The following is a 23,789-nucleotide window of genomic DNA, read 5'->3' as shown; positions in this document are numbered from 1 at the left end:
GTGCCCCACACGAAGATAACTTACTTAGAAACTAAGGAAATTGCAGCATGACTGCGTCCAATTCACAACCAGACAGAGGATAAACAGCCAGCACAGGAAGCAGTTTAGATCCACGGAAGAGGAGTTGAACAAGAACAAAATCACAGTTTGCAGTGTACTGTGATTTCATGCATACAACAACTAAAAGCAGCAATGGTTGCTGAAATAATTACAAAACATTTTCCCGAGAGGATATTCCTAAATGAAGGTACTGGTGCCTGTGTAGATCACAATCCGCCCTTAGAATGGTGTATCAAGTCTGCCTTTTCTGCACGGTCACCCCAGATTTTGTGGCTTTTTTTGAAGACCCAATTTTTGTTGACTTCAGGATTCTGTGCACTTTACCACTACTAAAGAGTAGTAAATTGCCTGTTATTACCTTATAAAATAAGTGCTGTACATTGGAACTCCCCATTTGGCTTATTTAATGGTGTCTAAAACATACCTATGGCTTGGAAAGTTAAATGCCATATAGTAGTTGCAGTATGTCATTTCACCACCAACATATATGACAAAAATATGCCTGCCAACAACACCACTGTGCTGTGATTGGGCCACCATTTAAAAGCAATATACTGACAAATGACAGAGAAAAATTGCCTTTGCCATGTAGCTAGCAAACTATTTTGATATAGTCACAAGGCACCCCTAAAGTGCGCCTTGTAAGACGATAGAGTAGGGTGTTATTATAGAAAAATATGGGTACACTATATATTGCAGTGAGTGTGCTCTCAGTAAAAAAAAAAGCCAAAAGCTATTTTAATGAGTAAATCAAAAGCAGGTTTATCACTACCTTTTTGCCTTGGAGATGCCACGGAGGGCAGTGACTGCTGGATGATGTATTATCAGACTTTGAGGGACCCTCACTGTCTACAGCCTTGGACCTTGCTCCATGGCAAGAATTTGACTTCCATTTCAGAGACAAACCGGGATGAGCCGCTTTGTGTATTCAAATGTTGCTCTATCGCAGTCGTCCTGAAATCGCACCTAGGTCACAATCAACTGTGAACAGTAACTTGTGATTGGGGCTTTACTTTTTCTTCTCACTTTTTGCCCTAAAATTTTAAAAGTTCACATCTGTGATTCCCCTTAACTTAAATTGATGATATTGATGTCTTTGGGCTTGTTCAATCAATCAATCAATCAATCAATCAATCAATCAATCAATCAGGGTTTGTAAAGCGAGGCTACTTACCCGTTAGGGTCTCAAGACACTGGGAGGGGGGAGGCTAAGGTGTTCAGTCGGAGAACCAGGTTTTGAGGTCCTTCCTGAATTTGGTCAACGACAGGGATTGTCTGAGGTGGATAGGTTCCTAGTTTTGGCGGTGAGGTAGGAGAAGGATCTTCCTCAGGTTGTAGTCCAGACGATGGCCAGAGAGGTGTCTGGTGGGGACGTGGAATGAGAGGCGGTGGTTCAGATATGCTGGTATGCTGGTCCTGCATCATGGAGGGCTTTGTAGGTGTGAGTGAGGAGCTTGAAGTTGAGTCTTTTGTTGACTGGGAGCCAGTAGAGTTTTGGGAGGTGTTCAGAGATGTGGCTGTCGAGGACCAGTCTGGCTGCAGCATTTTGAACGTTCTGACATTTCCTGAGGAGTTTCTGGGTGATGCCGGCGTAGAGTGAATTGCTGTAGACGGGTCTGCTGATGATGAGTGTATGGGTGACTGTTTTTCTGGATTCGTGGGGATCCACCTGAATGTCTTTTGAAGCAGGTGGAGCATGTGGAAGCACAATGAGTCAACAGCAAGGAGTGCCGTATGATACCGAGGTTACATATGTGGTCTGTAGGGGTAGGCAGGGTTCCCAGTGTGGAGGGCCACCAGAAGTCATTCCATGCTGAGGGTGAGGGTCCTAGTATGAGGACTTTGGTCTTGTCCGAATTCAGTTTGAGACTGCTGCTCTTCATCCACGTGGCGTCCGCCTTTATTATGCTGGGGAAGTTGTTTCTGGCGGTTGTTGGTTTGTTGGTGAGGAAGAGGATCAGTTGGATGTCGTTGGTGTAGGGGACAATGTTGAGTCACTGGTTCCTGAGGATCGTGAGAGGGGTTGTGTAGACACTGAAGAGGGTGGGGCTCAGGGAGGAGCCATGGGGAACTCCGCAGCTGATCTCTGTGGGTTCCGAGAGGAACGGAGGTAGTCTGACTTGCTGTGTTCGCCCAGTGTGGAAGGAATGGATCCAGTCCAAGGCCTTGTCGTGGTTGCCGGCGACGTAGAGTCTCTTGATTAGGGTGCTGTGGGAGACGGTGTTGAAGGAGGTCGAGAGGTCCAGGAGGATGAGGGCTGCGATTTCGCCTCGGTCGAGAAGGTCACAGATGCCATTGCTGGCAGTGAGAAGTGTGGTCTCAGTGCTGTGGTTGCTCCTGAAACCAGATTGGGAGATATCAAGGATGTGGTTAGCTTCAATGAACTCGGAGAGTTGGGCATTGAGGACCTTCTCAATGACCTTGGCTGGAAAGGGGAGGAGGGAGATGGGTCTAAAGTTCTTGAGATCGGTCGGTGTGGCGGATGGTTTCTTTAGCAGAGGGTTGATCTCTGCATGTTTCCAGTCATCGGGGAAGGCGGCAGTCTTGATGGAGCGGTTGATGGTGTGGCAGATCTTGGGAGTGATGGTGGTGGCTGCACCTCAGAAGATGTGGTGCGGACTTGGGTCTGACTCTGAGGGGGCTGCAGAGTGGATGCTCTTTATGGACTTGAAAGTGTAGTCAGTAGTGAGCAGGGTCCAGTTGAGCAGGATCTATTAGGGGGGTGGTGCTGTTGGGTGCTGTGGTGTTGGGCTTGGTGGGAGGGTCTTGGGAGTCGAAGCTGTCATAGATCTGCCTGATCTTGTGGTGGAAGAAGGTGGCGAGTTTGTCAGAGGTCTGGAAGGCTGGGACATCTATGTTCTCGCTGTTGGGCCTGTTGGCTTGTTCTATATTTCTATATTTTTTTAATTGATTTGGGAATTTTCCTGTGTTGTCTTTTTTAGTGTAAATACATAATTTGAATACTGCTCATGAGCGAGTCTTGCGTGCCACCTGACACCCTGTGCCTGGTCAAACAGGTGGCAGAGGTCTGGGGGCAAGTAGTCACAAGAGTGTACAAGAGACCACCTTTCGCTAGGGAGCTGGGTATATGGACACTGCTCCCATTGAGATGATTTAAAGACTACATGTCCATAGCAAGATGGAGGAAGGGTGGCTGTGAAACGCTGGGCAACTTATACCCAGGGGAGGTGTTTCTTACATTTGCGGTGGCAAGAGAGATGCTTGTGGTGGAGGGAGGACAGTTCCTTCACTATGATAACCTGACACACATGGCACAAGAGATGTGGACGGACTTCCTGAGCAGTCCTCAGTTGACAGACACACTGGATCTACTACTAACAGCGAGGTTGGCTAGACATTTGAGGACATACATATACTAAATCATCAAAGCAGACAGAGCCGGCACAGAACCGGTGGCACAACGAGCATGGGGGGAGGAACTGACAGAGCCACTCACTGACTCGGACTGGAATGCGACATCTGAATTAGTAAAGACAGTCTCTTGCAATGCCAGATTTAAATTGGCCTACTTTGATTTCCTGCATCATGCGTGCTTAGCGGCGAGCAAACTTAATAAGATGAATGCGGGTAAAGGAGCGGATTGTCCTAGATGTGGGAGTGAGGATGCCTCTTTCCTTCATATGGCATGGGAATGCCCAAGTGTCCAAGATTGTTGACGAAGGGTGATAATAAAGCTGAGAGAAGTGACAATGACGTGCTGGAGGAGACACCCGAGACGTGCCTACTTGGCATTGTTTGGAGACCCACAGGAGGCCATATACACTGGAAGGTCCTACAATTGGCCTGGGTGCAGGCCAAGAGAAGGGTAGCCATTGGGTATATGGGTACTAGGGCCGCCTCCGTTACGCTGTGGTACAGAGACATAGAGGTGATGGAGCAAGGATTCGCACGTAAAGCGACTTGCTTGTATTCATGAACCTCGACTAACCCTAATTAATTAATCAACCTGTTTGTCTTGATAACTTGCCCTTCTACAAACACTTTTGGGGTATCCGGGTGAAGCTTGCCTATGTGTTTATTAATCCTAATACGCTTGCTACCTAAGATGGCTGCTGCTACGCGGGAATTTCTACTGCGCAGGCGTCGGTCATTCCCATGTGACGTGACGTACTCGCAGTTCTGGTGGGAAACTGTTTGCACTTGCGCATTAGAGCTAAAATGGCTGCTTTATGTTCTCACATGCAAGAAGCTTGCATTGCTGCTTTTGCTATGCTGTTCGTTCTGCATTAATCCTAATGCTATAGTTATTATAAAGTAATGGGTAGAGAGTAGAGATTCATGGTATATAGTGTATTCATTTTTTCCTGTGTTCTAAAACTGTTTCTATTTACTTTTCATGTATCGTAATCCTTGCGCATGAGGGACGGGAATACTCCATTTTGAAAATCCTTTCTGCGCATGACAGTCCACAGCCAGAGGATGAACTCTGTGTTATTGAACTCAAGCCAGATAGAAACACCAGCCAAGATGTGCCTGGGAACTCATGTCTAACCCCACTAAGAAGAAGTCAAAAGACTACAATGTATTTATCAATAGACTGTCCATTGTTTCGCGAATTGAAGACATCATGTGAACCTGAAATTCGATGGGCGGGAATGAAAATTCTAATGAGGGGCTTGAGAAAGCTCAAATCGTAGGTGGTGTGATGACCTGTCCTATCCTATTCCTGTGTCCAATCGAAATTGGGGATTTTTACACTTGCAACATTTGAGGGAATACTGACCTGGAAAACAGTATAACTAGACTAGGTTTAGCTAGAGAATTTGTCCGACTTGTCCGAATAGCTGACCTGTCACTGACCCAATGCACTCAATAGCTGATCGAGAACAGAGGTGCTGCGGAGCACTCTGTCAGACAGACTCACAGACCCAATCGGGGTTTTGGGAACCTTAAGTGGTGGCGAAGCACTTTGCTGGGGAATTCGATAACCCAACCGGGGTTTTGACTGATAGCTGCAGAGAGGGTGTAGCGCAGGCGTTGCAACTGAACTACGGGTTCTGGTAACTTTGGTGGTCCTGTCCTGATCCTAATCTGGTTTTCCTGTCCTGGTTTACATTCTGTACCTGCTGGCCTACTGGCAACTGCATTCCTTGGGGTTCTCCTGTCCTTAACTGACCCGTGGCCAGGGTTGGTCTCCACACCGTTCTAGGTAAATATAAATCTGTGAGGGATACCCACTTGCGTCCTTTTCTTTCTTTGCTTGAAATAGTTAAAGTCTTACTTGTCCATTGTTCATTTTCTTACCCTCCCTGGTCTGACAAATAATAAAGTCATACATTTTAGCTGTTTATTAGCATGTTCCAAATTGTACCCATCCTTTTAGTCAATTGCGAAATACTGTTCATGAAACATAGATGTTCCCTTTCTTTACCCTTCTTTAGCCGAATTAAAGTGGTTGCTCTGAATTATTAGTGTGTTCCATTTTCTTACCTTCCCTATAGCTACATGGTTATTTAAAAAATGTTGTCATTATAAATCAAGTTCCTTTTCCTTATTCATCTTTCTAGTGGTACTCAAACTGTGACATTCTAGCATGTCTCTTATTTTCCCCGTCCTTTAGAAACCCCATTTTAAGTCTGATTCCTATATGTTCATTTTAGTATGTTCCATGTTTTACCTTTCCCTTTAGCCCTCTAAATGGTTGGCATAATCTATTTTCTGCATGGTTATACGCTTTTCATGATTTTGGTTATTGATAGTTTGCTTGCTGTAAACCTTATGCTTATAACCCTTGATGAAGACTAGATAAAGGTTTTCAAAAAACTTCCTGAGTCTGTGGTTATTATAAAGAGTGCAAATGTTATAAATGGTTATTTTGGACTACTTATCTTTTCAGCTAGCTCCCTGATCCATTGTGATCATAGGTATCAAACAACACAGATTGGTAAGTCTATCGTAATAGGAATTAGTTAGGACTGAATTGCTGGTAGTAGAGTGTAGGTTACCCGATTAATAAATATGGTGTATTGAATTTATGGGCCCAAATGTGCATATGGTAAAAATTATAGTCGGGAGACCTGCGCACTCTATCAGTAATTTTCTGGTAGCAGAGGCATGGTTAGGGACTAGTTGAGATAGGTAGGTAGGTAAACTGCTGCTAACTGTGAAAATTAAAACTTGCTGCTAAATAAGTATTGCTCGATCAAATGTAAACTGTGTTTTCTTTCATTTGAAATGTTTTGAAATATTTCTTTTATATGCTGCTATATTGATTTATGTATTAACAAAACTCGTCTGTGATTGTTATATGGTTGTCTGGAGTCCCCGGGGGCAGAATAGCGAGTGGGAAGTGGAAGCCACGTTGCAGTGAGGTCAGTGGCTCGAGGAAAATTAGTGCATAGTTGGGCAGAACTGGAAGCACTAATTAGGGTTTTCTGTATGACTGTATGAATAAATGATAGCAAAGAGTTTGCTGGCAAAACTTCTATTGTGATATAACTTAGTAAGGGTCACACAGAAGGAGTAGCAGGTTCGTCTAAGCTTGGTTGTTAGCCAAATGGTTCGCTGGTGAAACTTTTGACTTAGTATATATCCCAGAGTGGATGAGTCCGAAGGAGAGCGAGTTCTGTAATGCTTGTGTGAAGAGTAGGCAGACGGGATCTACTCGCAGTATATGAAAAGTAAACGGAAGGGATTTACTTGCAGTGAAACAAATCTTTTCTTTCTAGATACTCGAGTACAGTGGCGAATGTTTTGCCTTGTAAATTAAACGGAGCACTTGCTCTTTAAATAAAGAATTGAATTTTACGATACCGTGTGAAGGAGGGAGTCAGTTGCGGAGCTGTGCTGACGTCACTCAGTGCCGTGCTGGTATTGGCCGAGACAGCGGGTGTGTAGCTGAGATAGCATTGTAAAGGAGGGGTGAGCACAGGAGTGTGGGAACTCGTGTTACGAGAGAAGTCGCGCACTCATTGGTTGAAATTGTTTGAAACTGTCTATTTGGTTGGTTGCAGAAAAATAAAAGACGTGCTAGTATTGGAAGTGATTTTGTAAACAAAGTAAGTGATTTGTGAAAATATATGTGGTATCCAAGTCATCCAGAGATTCGACCTGATCCAAGATATCAAGGTTTTGTGAGGGATCAGTGGAGAACAGCTAGAAATCGCATTATGTACGGAGGCAAGAGAAAAATGACATTTGTAGAGAAAGATAAGCCTATCAAAACTAGAGAAGGAGTTATCATTCCACCACCTAACACTCCCGCATCATTTATGTTATTCGACAGAGGCTACCATGCTTGTGTATGGTTGGAAAATTGGGTGGAATATACTAAAGATGACGGAATTTTAGCATTTCCCTTAGAAGGAGAATTCTGTTTAATTTGAGGACTCGAATGAATGATTTGCATCCCAGACCTAGAGTAACACAATATGAGGCCTTAGAAGAATAGGAAATAGAGGCTTTTGAGCGAGACAGACCCAGAATTGACAAAGGGTTAGCTGAATTTTATCTGAAGGTAAAGAAAGAGACCCGAGAAAAAAGAATGAAAGAATGGAGACAGAACATGATGGTAGAAGGACTGTACCCTGTATTAACAGTAGAAGAGCCTATGGGAGGGAAAAGGACAGAGAAAACAAAACATTTAATGACCACTGGTGATTCAGACGATGACTATCTGGAGGATTTGTTAATGAAGAATCCACCACCTTATAATGAGGAACCTAGATCCTTAAGCACGAGAAACCCATTCCTGAAAACCCAATTATAGCGAGGGACCAAGTATGGCAAATCCAAGTGCCCCGAGTTATGGCCCTCCTCTAATTCCGCAGATAATACATGAAACCTTTATGGATAAGGTACTGCAGAATAGAGAACGAGAAGCTTTGGTCAAGAACTGACCTAATCCAGAAAATCTTCCAATTAAATACCAGTCCTGAAGCTCTGACAATTCCAGTAACTATTGGCCCAGTTGTTCCTTTGTACGAGGACAAGCAAGCTAGTCCGAAAACTCCAATTATAACCCCATCTGTAGTACAGCCGAGAAAAGAGCCCTTGATAATAGACGATCAGGCAAGTGAATGTGAATCTGTGATTTCCTTGATGGATTTACCGATAAGGGAACCAGAAGGGAGCTCACAGAGAAAAAACACTCCTTTTAGCACAAGAGAAGTTCAAATTGAGTCATCTTCCGGTACCAGAAGTGCTATGGTGGTGACTCCTGAAGAAATCGACAGATGGACCTGAGAATTAGAGAAACCAAATCCTCAGCCAAAACCATTAGATATATACAAACTGAGAATAGAATTGGAGGAACTAATGGCTGGGAATGTGGGTTTGGACAGACTGAACACCCTTAGTGAAGAGGAATTGTTATTCATTTGCAAAAGTATCACCCCATATACCAGAGTGTTCCATGAGAAAATAATGGACACCGCAGCTAGCATGGGAATTGACATTGGTAAGTCTAAAGTCTTGCAAAAACCCTATAGAGCAGAATTCTCTGACAAGGATTTAGAAAATATGAATGTGTCATGGAAAAAGGTGCAGATAAGAGAATTGCTAAACCTGTTACAAAAATGGGGAGAATTAGAAAAATGGAAAGCTAGGTGGGCAAAGAAAAAAGAGGAAATTAGATCCAAACAAATGACTTCTGAGTATGTCTTAAAAGAAGCAGAAAAGGTGGAAAAATTATATCCTATGAGAGAAGTGCCAGGTGGAGGATATGTACATGTTCCATGGGGGAAACATCCATTACAACGAAACTTTTACAACGCACTACCATTACGACGCAACTTTTACAACGCAAACCATTACAACGCATAGCGCTGGGGGGCGCTCTAGGATAGGGAATGTATTTAATATACTATCCAACACCTTCCCTACTATCCACGGGGACTGGAGTTGGAATAGTAAATTAAATAAATCACTATCCAGCGCCTAAAAGCATTATGCGTTGTAATGGTATGCGATGTAAAAACCGCGTTGTAAAGGCATGCGATGTAAAAGTATGCGTTGTAACGTCATACATCCGTTCCATGGTCCCGACAGGATATTGTGTCCTTTACAAATGACTTCCCAAAATTGCGAGAAAAACCTGTAGAATGGTACAGAGGGGTCGAGAGATTTGTGAAGGTTAAAAAATGCCTCCTGAAAGATCTCGATGGTTTCTTTGACATCGTAGTTCCTGTAGATTTATGGACAGAATGTAAAATTGCTGTTGATTGGCCTAGTGAAGAATACGCCAGAGACCCAAAGACAGGGGCTCCTTCAGGGGATGTTATGAGGAAGTACAATCAGGTAATGTTGTATTTGAAAGGAAAGGTGCCTGCAAAGGAAACTGATTGGACCCGAATAGATAGAACTACCCAGAATCGAGATGAAACTGTACATTCTTAATATGAACAACTGTTACAGGTGTTTAAAACGTACAGTGGCCTGGATAACATAGAAATGAAAGATATGAACCACTTCATATATCAATTTGTGCTAGGATTAAGGCCTGAGATCTCTCAGTGGATCAAAGATAATAAAATCTGCTGGCAAGCTAAACCAATTGACAAAGTCCTTAAATATGCTAAGTACTGTGAAGATGAGCTGGAAAATAAACAGAAATAATTGAAAGTAAAGGTAATGTAGGGACAAGTAAAATTAGCAGAGCACCAGGAACAGCAGTTAAGCAAAATGACTAATAATCAGAGTCAGGGCCCCGGGAGTGGGGGAAAGCCGAGGGTAAAAATGAGTCGAGAAGAGGCAAGGAAAAGGTTTCCCTGCAACGGGTGCGGAAAGATGGGACACTGGAGGGACGAGTGTAAGGCTGTGCAGAATGGTAATGTGCAAATTAATTATTTAAATTCACAGACGCAGAATGAGGTACCACGGAAGACCCAGCAGCAGGTAAAACAGAATCAGTTGCCTCGTGCACCTAGGCCAAATTACTGGAGCAAAGCACAACAGGGTGAAGACACTGAAATTTGGGAAGGAAGGGAGGATAGAAATGCGGCGACTTCACAATTTCTGTTAAATGACACATTCCTCTGTGACGAACCTTACTGATGGTGCCTGAGGGGGGAGGACGAGGAGTGCGTGCTTGGCGCCTCCTTACAGATAGACCAGTCAGGGCCATACAATGAAGGAAAGCTTGAAGGAAATGAGGTCACCCTTCTGTTGGACACTGGTGCTACCCGTTCTACTGTGAGAACAGCAGACGTTCCAAACCTACCCCTCTCGGGAGAAGCGATCCAAGTAGTGGGCGTTTCAACTAAACTAATTAATACCCCAGTTACCGAACCAATGGAAATTAAAATAGGGAATTTTAAAGTGATGCATAGATTTGTTGTCTGTGACTCAAGTCCTGTGAACTTATTAGGACGAGATTTGTTGTGCAAAATGTCCTGTACCATCTTTTGCACTCCAAATGGTGTTGAAATTCAGACCCCAGATGAAGACGGAATATACAAATTAATGTTAGCAAGACCAGACTCAGAAATTAAAAGACTGACAATACAAGACTTACCTGAAGAGGTCCAACAGACAGTGAAACCAGAGGTATGGGATTTTACTGGAAAAGAGGTAGGATTAATGGCAAATGTTGACCCAATTAAAATAGCCATAAAAGAAGATGTAGTCTACCCAAATACTAAACAGTATAAAATGAGTGCAGAAGTAAAAGCAGGGGTTGCTATTGAAATTAAATGGTTGCTAGAAGCAGGCATTTTGCAAGAAGTATTGAGCAGTCCTTGTAACTCACCGAAAATTGGCATAAAGAAACCTAGTGGAAAGTACAGGGTCGTACAGGACCTGTGCAAGGTTAATAAAATTGTTGTTCCTTGCTGTCCTGTCGTGCTAAACCCTGCAGTGATTCTATACCAAATACCATGGAATGTTAGATGGCTTACTGTCATTGACTTATGTCATGCATTCTTTTCAAGTCCATTACATCCAGACAGCAAATTTCTTTTCTCATTTGAATTCGACAGCCATGTCTACGTCTGGAATCGTGTTCCGCAGCGGTACACAGAAAGCCCTTCGATCTTTAATCAAATTCTGAAAAAATGCCTTGAAACTCTGATATTGCCCGGAAAATCAGTCCTGGTGCAATACATAGAAGACCTCTTGGTGCGTCTAAAAGCAGGAAAGACTGTGTTATCGACACCATTGCCTTACTGAACCATTTAGGTGAAGGAGGACATAAAGTGTCGCCAGAAAAACTACAGTTCTGTACCTCATCAGTAAAATATCTGGGGCACCAGATAGAGCGAGGTACCAGGAAAGGTACCACAGAAAGAATTGGAATAATTAGAAACATGGAATTGCCAAACACCCAGAAAGAAATCAGAATGTTTCTTGGAGTTGTTGGATACTGTAGGCAGTGGATAGTGGGATTTGCAGTTCTAGCAAGTCCATTGATAAAGATGACAAAGAAAGGAGCAAAAGATCCTGTGGAATGGGATGACGAAAGCATGACTGCTTTTGTAAAATTGCGAGAATGTCTGTGTACTGCTCCTGCATTAGGAATGCCTGACTATTCAAAGGATTTTGCACTCTTCTGTGACACACAAGACAATTGTGCACTTTCAGTCCTGACCCAAATTCATGGCTTAACTCGACGTCCAGTGGCATATTTTTCTTCCACATTGGACCCAGTGGCAGCTGGATTACCTGGATGTCTGAAAGCTGTAGCTGCAACATGCATGAGTCTTGAACAAAGTGAGTCCATTGTTATGGGACATCCCGTAACTGTGTATGTTCCACATTCTGTTGTGATATTGCTGACAAGAACTAAAACTCAGTATCTCACACCAAGTTGGCTAACTAAGTATGAGAGAATCCTTGTAGGTGCAGGAAACGTAACCATTGCTAGGTGTAATATTCTGAATCCAGCTACCTTACTGCCTAATTCATTCTCAGCAGAAGTGAGAGAAGTTGAACATGACTGCATTGATTTGACCGAGTTTAGTACAAAACCACGCCCAGACATAAAAGAAGAGCCTTTGAATAAGGAAGATTATGAGCTGTTTGTAGACGGCTCATGCATGAGACATGAGGAAGGAGGCCTAAGCGCTGCCTACTCGGTGTGTACTTTGGGAGGTCCAGTGGAAGCATCCTATTTACATGGAGTCAAGTCTGCACAAGTAGCTGAATTGGTTGCATTGACAAGAGCTTGTAAATATGGGAAGAACTCGAAAATAACCATATATACTGATAGCCAGTATGGTTATGGGGTTGTGCACGACTTTGGGCAATTATGGATACAAAGGGAGTTCCTGACTTCTTCAGGCACCCCTATCAGAAATGGAAATTATGTGCAGGATTTACTGGAAGCAATCCAGTTACCAAAAGAATTGGCTGTGGTTAAGTGTGCTGCTCACAAATCTGGCAATGACAAAGTGACAGCAGGTAATGGATATGCTGACCAGTTTGCCCAACATTGTGCAAAGTACTGAATAGCAATCAATATAAAGGTTGGGGGAAACGGAAACAGCTGGCAACTTTTGATGCTAGAAGGAATAAATACATGGGAGGAAGTGAGAGACTTACAGGACACAGCAGAGCCACAAGAAAAAGAAAATTGGAAAAAATGTGATTGTCAGAGGAGGGTGGAAGATGGTGTCATTGTTTACCTGGATGGTATGCCTGTGTTGACAGACTGTCTGCTTGCTCCTATGGCTAGGTTAATACATGGAGACACCCATTTGGGAAGAGATGCAATGATTCGCATATTCAGACAGGCATGGTTCAATTCGAAATTCAGAAACATAGAAGAGGCACTCTGCCAAAGGTGTCTGATTTGTCAGCAATTTAACCCAGGAAAGAAAACTGTAGTGTTATCAGGAAGGATTGGAAAGGCAGAGGGCCTTTTTATTCGACTACAACTTGACTTTATTCAGTTACTCCCTTGTCGAGGAATGACATACCTGCTTGTCATTGTCTGCCTATTCTCAAAGTTGGTAGAAGCTTACCCCACATGCAGGAACGATAGCCTCACTGTAGCCAAATTGTTACTTAGGGAACTTATACCTCGGTACGGTTTTCCAGTCACAATTGAATCAGACAGAGGAAAGCATTTCCATAGTGAAGTGATAAAACAGATTTGTGGAGCATTCAAAACCTTTCTTTACCCTCCTTTAGCCAAATTAAAGTGGTTGCTCTGAATTATTAGTGTGTTCCATTTTCTTACATGGTTATTTAAAAACTGTTGTCATTATAAATCAAGTTCCTTTTCCTTATTCACCTTTCTAGTGGTACTCAAACTGTGACATTCAAGCATGTCCCTTATTTTCGCCGTCCTTTAGAAACCCCATTTTAAGTCTGATTCCTATATGTTCATTTTAGTATGTTCCTTGTTTTACCTTTCCCTTTGCCCTCTAAATGGTTGGCATAATCTATTTTCTGCATGGTTATACGCTTTTCATGATTTTGGTTATTGATAGTTTCCTTGCTGTAGACCTTATGCTTTCAACCCTTGATGAAGACAAGATAAAGGTTTTCAAAAAACTTCCTGAGTCTGTGGTTATTATAAAGAGTGCAAATGTTATAAATGGTTATTTTGGACTACTTATCTTTTCAGCTAGCTCCCTGATCCATTGTGATCATAGGTATCAAACAACACGGATTGGTAAGTCTATGGTAATAGGAATTAGTTAGGAATTAATTGCTGGTAGTAGAGTGTAGGTTACCCGATTAGTAAATATGGTGTATTGAATTTATGAGCCCAAATGTGCATATGGTAAAAATTATAGTCGGGTGACCTGCGCGCTCTATCAGAGGAATAGGCTGTTGCTGAGGAAGTCCACATGAAACTTAGCCACAGGGATGACAAATTACAGCAGGGCTTAGAAACCTGGGCCTCACTGCTGGAGAGCATGCACTGGGATCGGGATGGGATGGATGTCCAGACCACGCAGTCGCAGGGAGCAGAGTCCCCTGATACCCAGGGACAAAGCATGGCTATAGTATCTACCATTGGCTCACAGTGAGTGGGGAAGCCTTAGAGAGGTTTGTGAATAATCCCTCAGGATGCAACAGAATGATTGTTCTGAGCAGAAACAAATTATTACAGAGAACTCCTAAGGAGAAAATGAAGGTGTGGGGGTTTGGGATTAGTCTCCCCGTATCGTATCATTGATGACTCTACATTGACAAATAGATTGTACCATGTTATTTTTGGTGTTGTTCATTTTATTGTTGTTGTTGTTGTTTCATCAATGGAGGGAAAGTACATATATTTACATGTCATTGATGTGATATCTTGTACTGTCGTTTACTGGGCAAATCACTGACCATTGACTAATAAAAAGAAGTTTAAAAATAAATTGAGATAGCTCTTTGCTTAGCTATTGTCTGTCTTCACAGCAGTCTAAGAGTTTGGAGTTCATGCACCATGAGCATTTTTGGACCGAGTGGGGGAAGTTTTAATAGAGATTGTGATGGCTGCATGATCAGAGACCAGGATAGGTTCTATTGAGGAGTCAAGGGAATCTTGAAGAAGTCCAGTGCTCACTACTAAGTAGCCAATCCTAAAAAAAGGTGTTGTGGGGAGGGAAAAACAACGTAAAATCACACCCTGTCGAATGATGGAGTCTCCAAACATCCAACAGTCTATGGGCAGTGCATAGATTCAGGATAGATTTGTGTGCTTTGGTGCGGGGTCTACATTTGAATGTTGATTGTCTATCAAGAATGACATCCACTGACATGTTAAAGTACCCTCCCAGGACAATGCATGCAAACTGAGGCAAGAAAGCTAGTTTTGCATTAAGGGTAGACAAAAATTGTGGGGCGTAGATGTAAATATCATAGAGTTTATCCTCTCACTGTGAAAGCCTTGCAATTAGCCATCTACCGTCATTGTCCTGCCCCACCGCAAGTAAGGACAAACCAGAGTGTTTCGCAATGAGGGTTATCATACCAGGCCAAATCAGAGACCCAGCCACTCTGCAAGGCTGGGGCAATTTTTTGCCCAATCTTAGTTTTCTGAAGGAAGATTATATCTCTCTTAAGGTCACTGTGGTAATCTGAGATTTTCTATGCTTCACAAGGTGGTTAAGGCCCTTAACGTTAAATGTGACTATCTTTTTTGAAGACATTGTTGTGAAGGCTGTTGATATGATGTAAGTACTGGTGAATGAGCGCCCAATGAAATGGGCAGTAAAGATAGTGTGTCTGGCATCGGAGTCAAGGGTCACATGGCGAGTAGAGAGGGGAAAAGAGTTGGGATGGAAGAGTAGAGTTTTAAGGAGGAGGAAAAAAAGACAAGAGTCCTCTCTCTGGTAGGAGACGATGCATCCAGAGGGATGAGGCATGAAGCCTCGGGGTTATGGGGGCATCCACGCAGCGGGAAAAATGGGGGGGAATCCTGCCGCGCGAGCAAGTTAATATTAATAATAAATCTTTATTCGGAAGCAAACGCAACCATAAAAGATACAATCTTACAGTAAAAAAATCATCATTACAAATCCGTGAGCAAGTTGATTAGCTATAAGCATGTAAAGGAGGTGCCAAGCATACAAAATATTAGCTTCTTTGTAAAGAAATGTAATCCAACAATAGGCAGATAACTAACCCCGGGTGGAGTTTGCGGAGTTCCGCTATGAGGAACTCCGTGACGTGCACAAAAAACTCTGCAGCGCTACATGGAGCTCCGCGAGCGGCAGAGATTCTTTATATGCAGTTTGCGGTGATTGTCAGTGCCAGGTGCTTCTCCCTGATGGAGCAAGGATTCAAGAAAATGGAACTTGCTCCGATCAAATCCTTATTAACAAGTACTAATCTCTATATATGGAAAAGAAGTGAAACATAACATGCGCACGACATTAACATATGGGTAAGAGAGATTTTTGCACGCTTAAATAACAGAATAATTTGCAGCACGATCAAATCCCGCTTTAAACCGAAAATGCTAGTGCACCTGTGCAAACCAGAACCTATGTAAATAACTATGTGATTAACTCATTTGAGAGGGAAACTTGCACGCATGCGCAAGAATTACTAACCTTAGGTCTTGAGGCACCGCATGCCTGGCATATGCCTGCCTGAACTTTAACGGAAACTGGTTCTGCTAAAGCTTTTGCTTAAAGAAAAAAAATGTAACATGGGATAGAGCAGAAGTGGGTGGTTAACAGTGATCATCACATATTTGAGCAATTAACATTGTTTATGATTCTTTTATTAATAGTGCACATTTGGGCCAGTATACCTTGGCACTGAAAGAAAATGGCGCTGGAAGAAAGATTGTACTGCCATCGCAAATGGCATCATGCACAGCGAAGCGGGAGCTGCTTCTTTTCTGCTGCTCAAGTAGATTTGTGCTCCAGCGGCAGCTTTCTTAACGCGAGCTGGCAGTTTCTCAACGCGAGCAGTTGCGAGCATATGCGACCACTCGCAATGAGAAATCTGACCACCCGCATTGAGAAATCTCGTGGGGGGTTGACTTTCCACGCTCGAACTCGCCAACTTGATGTTGACGATCGCAAACGAGGAATAATCTCGCCAGGAGGTGGATTTCCCTTGCTCATGCTCACCAACTTGACATTGACGAATGTGAGCGAGGAAATAACTCCACTCCGCAAGTGCGGACAACCCTGCAAACTCCACTAGCGGAGCAGAGTTCACTGTCCAGACTTACAGATAACCATGAGAAGAGCAATTGTATGACAGCTCAACAACAGGTCCTAAGTAAAATAAGTAGTGAGACTTGACTGTACGTGAGGTTCCGCACAACAAGGTGGAAAGATATATACTATTAAAAGAGGAGCCCCAACATCAAACAAAACAGCCTTAACCCTCCCCAAAAGTGACAGCAATATTAGAAGAACAGGTAATTGTGAGACAATTCATAGCAGTAAAGTTGTTCTGGGCACTAATAATGTGGGAGTATCACTAAACTGGCTGTGGTGTAAGCAACTGTATTTGTACAACAAGAGGAAGACCATGATATTACCTAGTCATATTGATTTGTCACATCCCATTGACAATTCTAGAACAACAGATATGGTAAATATCAAATGTAAATAAGCTAGATAAGCTATGTGTAGGTATGAACTCAAACACACCCATCTCTAGGGAGTCATCAAAACATTGCTAGAACCCTGCCCAAGTTAGATAGCAGGTGCAAATAGGCTCGGGCCTGGTAGGTGTCAGATGTAAATCCAAGTAGTTACGGTTATAAACCCTCAGAACTGACAAAAGAAGGCACAGAGCACATCTTACAGAGAGTGAGAAACCACATCTGCGCACTCCAGGAGGCAAATAGGACATCACCCTAGGTGGGGACCATAGGTCCACTGGAATTAGGCCGCAGCTCCTCTGAATGACAGTGTCAACCCCCAATAGAGACAAGGTACTCTAATAGTCATTTCCCGAGAGTCAGGATGGGAGGTGAGCCGAGCCACGAGATCAGCATCCTCCTCCATCCTTGTTTCAGCGGTGTTGTCCAGAAAAAAGCAGGGATCAGTGGGTTCTTCGAAGATCTTGGGATCGGCCCTGAAGTCAATCTTAAATCTGGAGAGGCTGACAAAAATAATGTGGAATTGCTTTTTAATTACACCTACACCTTTGCATGCACCAGCGTGCAAAAGCATATGTATAGCGGTAGGCAGCCTGTTTGAGTGCCAGTGAAGGCCATGATAGCAAAGGCACCATCCATACCTTTGTAGATATGGTTCAGCATTGTGTTCTCCACCTTACACAAAATTACTTGCAAACTTACAATGAAGAACTGAATATATTTTGCATATTCACCAATTCAGGTAAAGTAAAGTAAAGTCCACATTTGTAAAGCGCACAATCACCCGTAAGGGTCTCTAGGCGCTGGGGGGCCGTCGGGAAGATTAAGCGAGCTATTGCCCAGAGTCACATGGTGCTGGGCTGACCTGCCGGAGCCGGGGATCGAACCGTGGTCCCCAGATTCCAGCGTCAGTCGCCCTGGCCCTGGCCGCGGCGCCACACCTCTAAACAATAACATGACGATCACCAGTGTGACTGTACATATAAAAGGTTGTATGTCACAACACCAAGGGGCAGCACATCTCAAAGGTAAATATTCAATTATTTTACCACTATATTGTCAACTTCAACCCTACCCTTAACTTTAACTCCATTACCTTTTCAAATGTATTGGTCTTAATATTGATTTTTGTTGCACAATAAAGGCCTACGTTTGGTAGTTTTATCTATATTGTTATTATATTGTCATTATTTTCCAATGTATTTGTTTGTACACAATTATATATTGATATATCCAATGTTTTCCTTCTAAAGAAAATCACCCCAATTCCAAGGTTGCAGTGTAAAAGGTTTAATCTTGACACGTTTCTGCGCTCTCATCTTTCTCAAGCCAAACGTGCTTTGTGCAGTGCCATAAACATAAATATTGGGCATGTCTAAACATGAACGACATATACAAGCCTTTTTCATAAGTCTGTCTTTTATAATGTACACAATCATATGAATAATCCTCTTGCAATCCCTGCACAAAGTTCATAATCACTTCAGGAAACAAATATATAAATATTGATCATTATCAATTTAAACAAGGACAATTACAACCATTTATTTCTTGTTATGTATGCCGCACCACAGATTACCAAAATCCAGAAACTTGGCTACCCTAATTAAATGAATACATTTCGATATGATTGTCTTACATATGGCCTTATAGGGATACACATTGTGAAGCATGCACGTTTTCTGGGTGCACAAACTTACATAAACTCATTCAATCATGTGGGGTCCAAAGTAAAATCGACTTGTATTTCATCATAATACAATGGCTATTCTTATCCTTCCAATAGGGATGTAATGTACCAATTTTGTAACTGAATGGGTGCATCCTGTCCAATGCCTGACCTCCACTTAGAAATGACCAGCCGCTATGTTTCTCCTGCATAAGTATTAGTCTTGATTCCCAATATATATCACATTGCCCCAAAGGAAACACAACATTGCAAACATGATATGCATTGGTAGAGCCAGGATGACCGAGATACATAATCCGCCTCCCCCTTCCCTAAATATATGGCGTCAACATCATGCAGTTCAATTACACCATTTCAATCAATATAGACTGCCAGTTCCTCTTCTATATTTAAGCATTTTGGGCGTTTCTTTCCCAGCTTAATGATAAATTTGGTTCCCAATTTTCTTAGGGGCTTTATCCTGTCTCTGCCTCTCCTGTGTGGTGGCACCCGTTCTCATCAAAGTGTCTTTCTACTGGTTAAGCGGAGTTCCTATGCCCGGTGGCCCTAAGATGTTTAAGCATCAATTTCTTTACAGGAAAAATAGTGTTCCCACATATTGTAATCTGCAAGGACATGTCAGCATATATACATATAAATATATATTAATATATATGCACTGAAAATGATATTCATATATTAACTGGTGGTTAAAGTGAAGTATTTTTAACTTTTATTATAACACCTTAACAAGTTTAAAAACCTTACAAATTCACTTAATACACAGTTACAGTGCATTTATGGAAACAAATTAAAACCGTAAAACCACTCAAATTCCCAAATTGTGGTTAGGTCTATAATCCATAACACACAGCATACAACCCCAGGATTAGTGCACCGAATTCAATGCTCATGATGTCACCCTTGAGGTGGTAGATGCAGTTTCAAATGCCACAAATAACCTTACAGATGCGATTAAATATCAGATTACCTGCCATTCACACTGTGAATGAATGGGACAACTATGAATGAAGTATTTCTATTGGTTTGAGTATGTGTTGTTAGGTGCTGTCACTCATTGGTGTAGATATTATAAGGTTTGTTTTTCGTTTGTGCTGCAGGGTCTCATATGGTAAAGGCATGCGAGTCAAAGTGTGGGACGGCATATGGCTGAGATTATGTACTTGTACATTAATAAAAAACAAAAATAAACACTTACACGCAACATGCATATCTGTCTTTAATACCATCTTTAGTTGGAAGTGATTAAAGATGGCATTCAGGTTCTAATTATTGTCATCTATAAAAAAAAATAGAAAAAAGTAAAAACGCAACAACAACCCTGTACAAGTTCGCTTGTAACAATGGTACTTAAAATTCTGGGATAACAACTTCAAAAGAAGGTTAGCATATCTTTTAGGGAGCAATGACTCCTAGCATGTAATCAGATTTATGTCCGCCGTATTTGAATTTGTCAGCAGTAAAACCTGTTAACTCTTTCCGTGCTGATGACGGAACCGCTTCGTCATCAGCCGCGGTGGCGCTGTGCTGATGACGGAGCGGTTCTGTCATGGCCCGCCCGACGCGCCTGCACGGCGCTGATTTCGCGCCTGCGCGGCGCGTTCTATTAAGCGAGCGGGGCCATGACGGAACCGCTCCGTCATGAGCACAGCTCAACCGCGGCTGGTGACGGAGCGGTTCCGTCACCAGTATGGGCCTGCCGCGCGGCCCCCGCCCCCTTAGCGCTGCGGCGGAATAGCCGCCACAGCGATGTAGTTAAGAGCATTTTAGTTTGTTTTGCTCAATGTTATTTATTGAAATACCACTGGTAACAATTAAATAAAAAAGTATATACTGCAATATGTTGTGAACGAGAAACACTGCAAAACTTTTAATCTCCGGCCAAACTTCGAATTAAAGAGCAGTTGTAAAACCAAGCCTTTGTGGCATATTTGAATCTCAGATTCCCGTCTTCTCTGTACTGGAAATCACATTCACAGTCACTCCAGAAAACCTCATATAGAAATGTTGGCCACAAAGGTGCATATGTCACAACCAATTTTCTGCAGGATACTGAGAACATTTTTCACTATTTTTATTTCTCATGGACTGGATGCAAATTTTTTCAATTAGTTTTATATGAGGCTTTGTTTCTGCTTGTCAAAGTTTGTATTTTTATTATGCATTTTTCTTTGTTTTGCAACTTTCGATTGTACTCATTTTTTTATTTAAATCTTATGTGTATGTATGATTAAGCAATCAATTTATTTGTATTGTTGTTTGATTGGTTTCTTACAAATAACACTTTTCTTTGATTGCAGCTTGCAGCTAAGCATTGTTACAAATGGCAAGGTATGGAAAAGTTTTCCTTCTGATGGTCTGGTTTGGGCCGTCTGAGGTATCATTCTCAGCTTCAGTGGCGTAACGAAACATGAGGGGGCCCCCCTGCAAAGTACATGGAGTGGGCCCTCCATTCTCCACGCTAGTCAAGAACTCTCAGGCCTGTGACCCGCCATACTGCAGGGGCTCACCCCAGCCATAAAAAAAGGATTCTGGTTCCTCCATTGGTCACATCAGCCCTTTCATTGGGCGATTTACATATATCAGTAAATACTGCGGCTGCGCCCTCTAGCAAAGTTACATAACACTGCCTCCAGCCGGCCCACCAAACACATCCTCCTACTTGATGACCCACCTTCAAGCGAAGCCCGCTCTGTTAACCACCTCCAAACACAGACCACTGCCTTCATGCCTGCTACTAACGCATCCATTAACTTAACTCTCACCCCTACGTAACCCGCAGTTATGCTTTTCCACCCGCCTTTCAAACCACCCCTCGGATGTCACTGCGAACCAGTGACCGCTGCCCACTGCTCCCCTGTCCACCACCGACAGAAAGACTGATGGCCGGTCCCCATCTAACCACTGCCTACCAGTAAAGACAGAGCCTTTCTGCTGCTGCCCTCCCCAATGCCGCTGTGGTAGTTTAAAACATGTTAAACAATCTCTTCAACTGACCACCTCAAAACAGTTCTTCCTGCTAGCCTCTACGGCATCAAAGCCGTTCCTGCTACTTTTCATCCTTTGCATGATGCACACAATAATATTAAATGTACAAAGGGTCCGATTTTGTTTTCTCACATCAACATTAATTTACACTATGTACCCCACTAAACCATACCTCCTGTCAAAGGCAAACCTGATTCTATGTGTAGCACCAGTCAGCAAGTACCCCAAGTACAAACACCAGAGAGAATGCGTGATTCATGTAATTAAACCTATAGTGACAACGTAGCATTTCCCCACCCACTGTCAGCCCAGCGAAGTCTGCAATCTCACAAGAGCCATCAATACTGGCAACATATAAAGCGCATTTTCACTTCTTTTCAATGACAATTCCTGATACATTTATCTAGGACCATAGCATTCTTTGTCTCCCTAAGAGTAACCAAATGCTGTTGGTGAACGATTCTCTATCCCCTTCCTTAATGGAGGATAATGAAAAAAATATATAGTATTTTCTTAATGAAATAGTGTATCAAGCACTTGCTGCCCGCAGTCCTCACCAGATCCACACGTACCAATATTCTGCTATCGCACCATCCTGTCAACACTATTATTATCTGGAGATGTTTTTTATCCCTTCCGTGAACTGGGAAAAGCAATACCTTGCATGAAAACAAGCCCCTTTAAAACCTTTGTTACTTATACAGGCTCGCAAAGCACTTACTTGTTTTACTAACTCTAGTTGTAAAGCAAACAGGTAACTCATTCTCGGATTGGAATTACTGCTTAGAAGTGAGGAAGTCAATACTGAGACGTAGGATGATTTGTTCTTCCCTGCAGGGGCACACAATGCAACAATACAATTTAGCTTAACAAATTGTTCACAAATGTACCAGAAGGTAAAGAAACAGCCCATATTATTTTAACAAAGAAAAATAGACAAACGTCCACTTTATATCCCATGACATAAAAGCCTCAGTGTGCACAGCTTGTCCAAATCCACGCCACCTATTTCAGCCATGCCAAGTATCACGCATCTGGCGTTAGACTAAAGCATTTAAGTGTGGTGATCCGCATCACCGCACTGAAATGCAAAATCATGCATAACAGGCATTGCGCCTCCTCGGGTACCAGTGCTGCTAATCAATGCTGGTGTAGTATTATTGCTATGTGCCGATGTCTGTTTTCTGGTGATTCCTGTAGGAAACTGGCTCTATATATACTACACCAAAATGAGGTATAGTGTGTATAGAGGTCCAGGTGACCCCAGAGGTAGGCAGGAGTTAAAGTTAGATAGAACAGTACTCTCTATTTGTGGTAGAGTTGTCGAGCAGTAAGGCGGTATCAGTGGACAGTGTTAAGCATTTGATGTACACACTCAGTCAGCAAATGGATTCACACACTCAAGAACTGAACTCTAGGCCAATTGTTTTTGTATAACAATATATACTGTTGTTTTATTTTTAGAACCAAGCTAGCCTGGCACAGGTAAGCATTAAATACTTTACAGTAATAAGTTGCTAATTGTTGAACAGTTTGAAAATGCAATAGAAATTGTACTTTGTTTGATTTACAGGGGATGCAGTAAGTTTCAATACTTAGCAAATACATTATTATTGAAATGAATAGGCTTTTTCAGTAAATTACAGGTAAGTTACTTTTTACGTTACTTTTCTAACTCAGTGCTGGATACCTAGATTCAGCACTGGGACATTTCGTGCAAACAGGTAAGTAAATAAGTTTTGGTTATTTTTGCGATTTTTAAAGAATATTTTTAGATTTCAAAACTCCACACTTGGAAACTTTTTGGAAGAAAATTGTCAATGTTATCCTACGGAGGAAAAACAGGTTATCGGTTCACAGGTAAGTTATCGACTGTGGGAGTTAAGGTTCTGGGGTTAGACTCAGGGCTCCCCCAGGGTCAGTGATCTTGTTACACCCTCAGCGGCACAAGGGCGGCCTGGTGCAGAGTGTTGAGGCCCAATGTTATCCAATGGGGATACAAATGGTGGCTGCTGGCAAGCAGGCACTGGGTTGTGGAAGCAAAGCTCCGAGGGTTTAGGTGAGGGAAAATAAAGTATCACAAAA

This window comes from Lissotriton helveticus, chromosome 6, assembly GCF_964261635.1.
Source record: "Lissotriton helveticus chromosome 6, aLisHel1.1, whole genome shotgun sequence".
Classification (NCBI taxonomy): Eukaryota; Metazoa; Chordata; class Amphibia; order Caudata; family Salamandridae; genus Lissotriton; species Lissotriton helveticus.
This window is presented reverse-complemented; position numbering follows the sequence as displayed.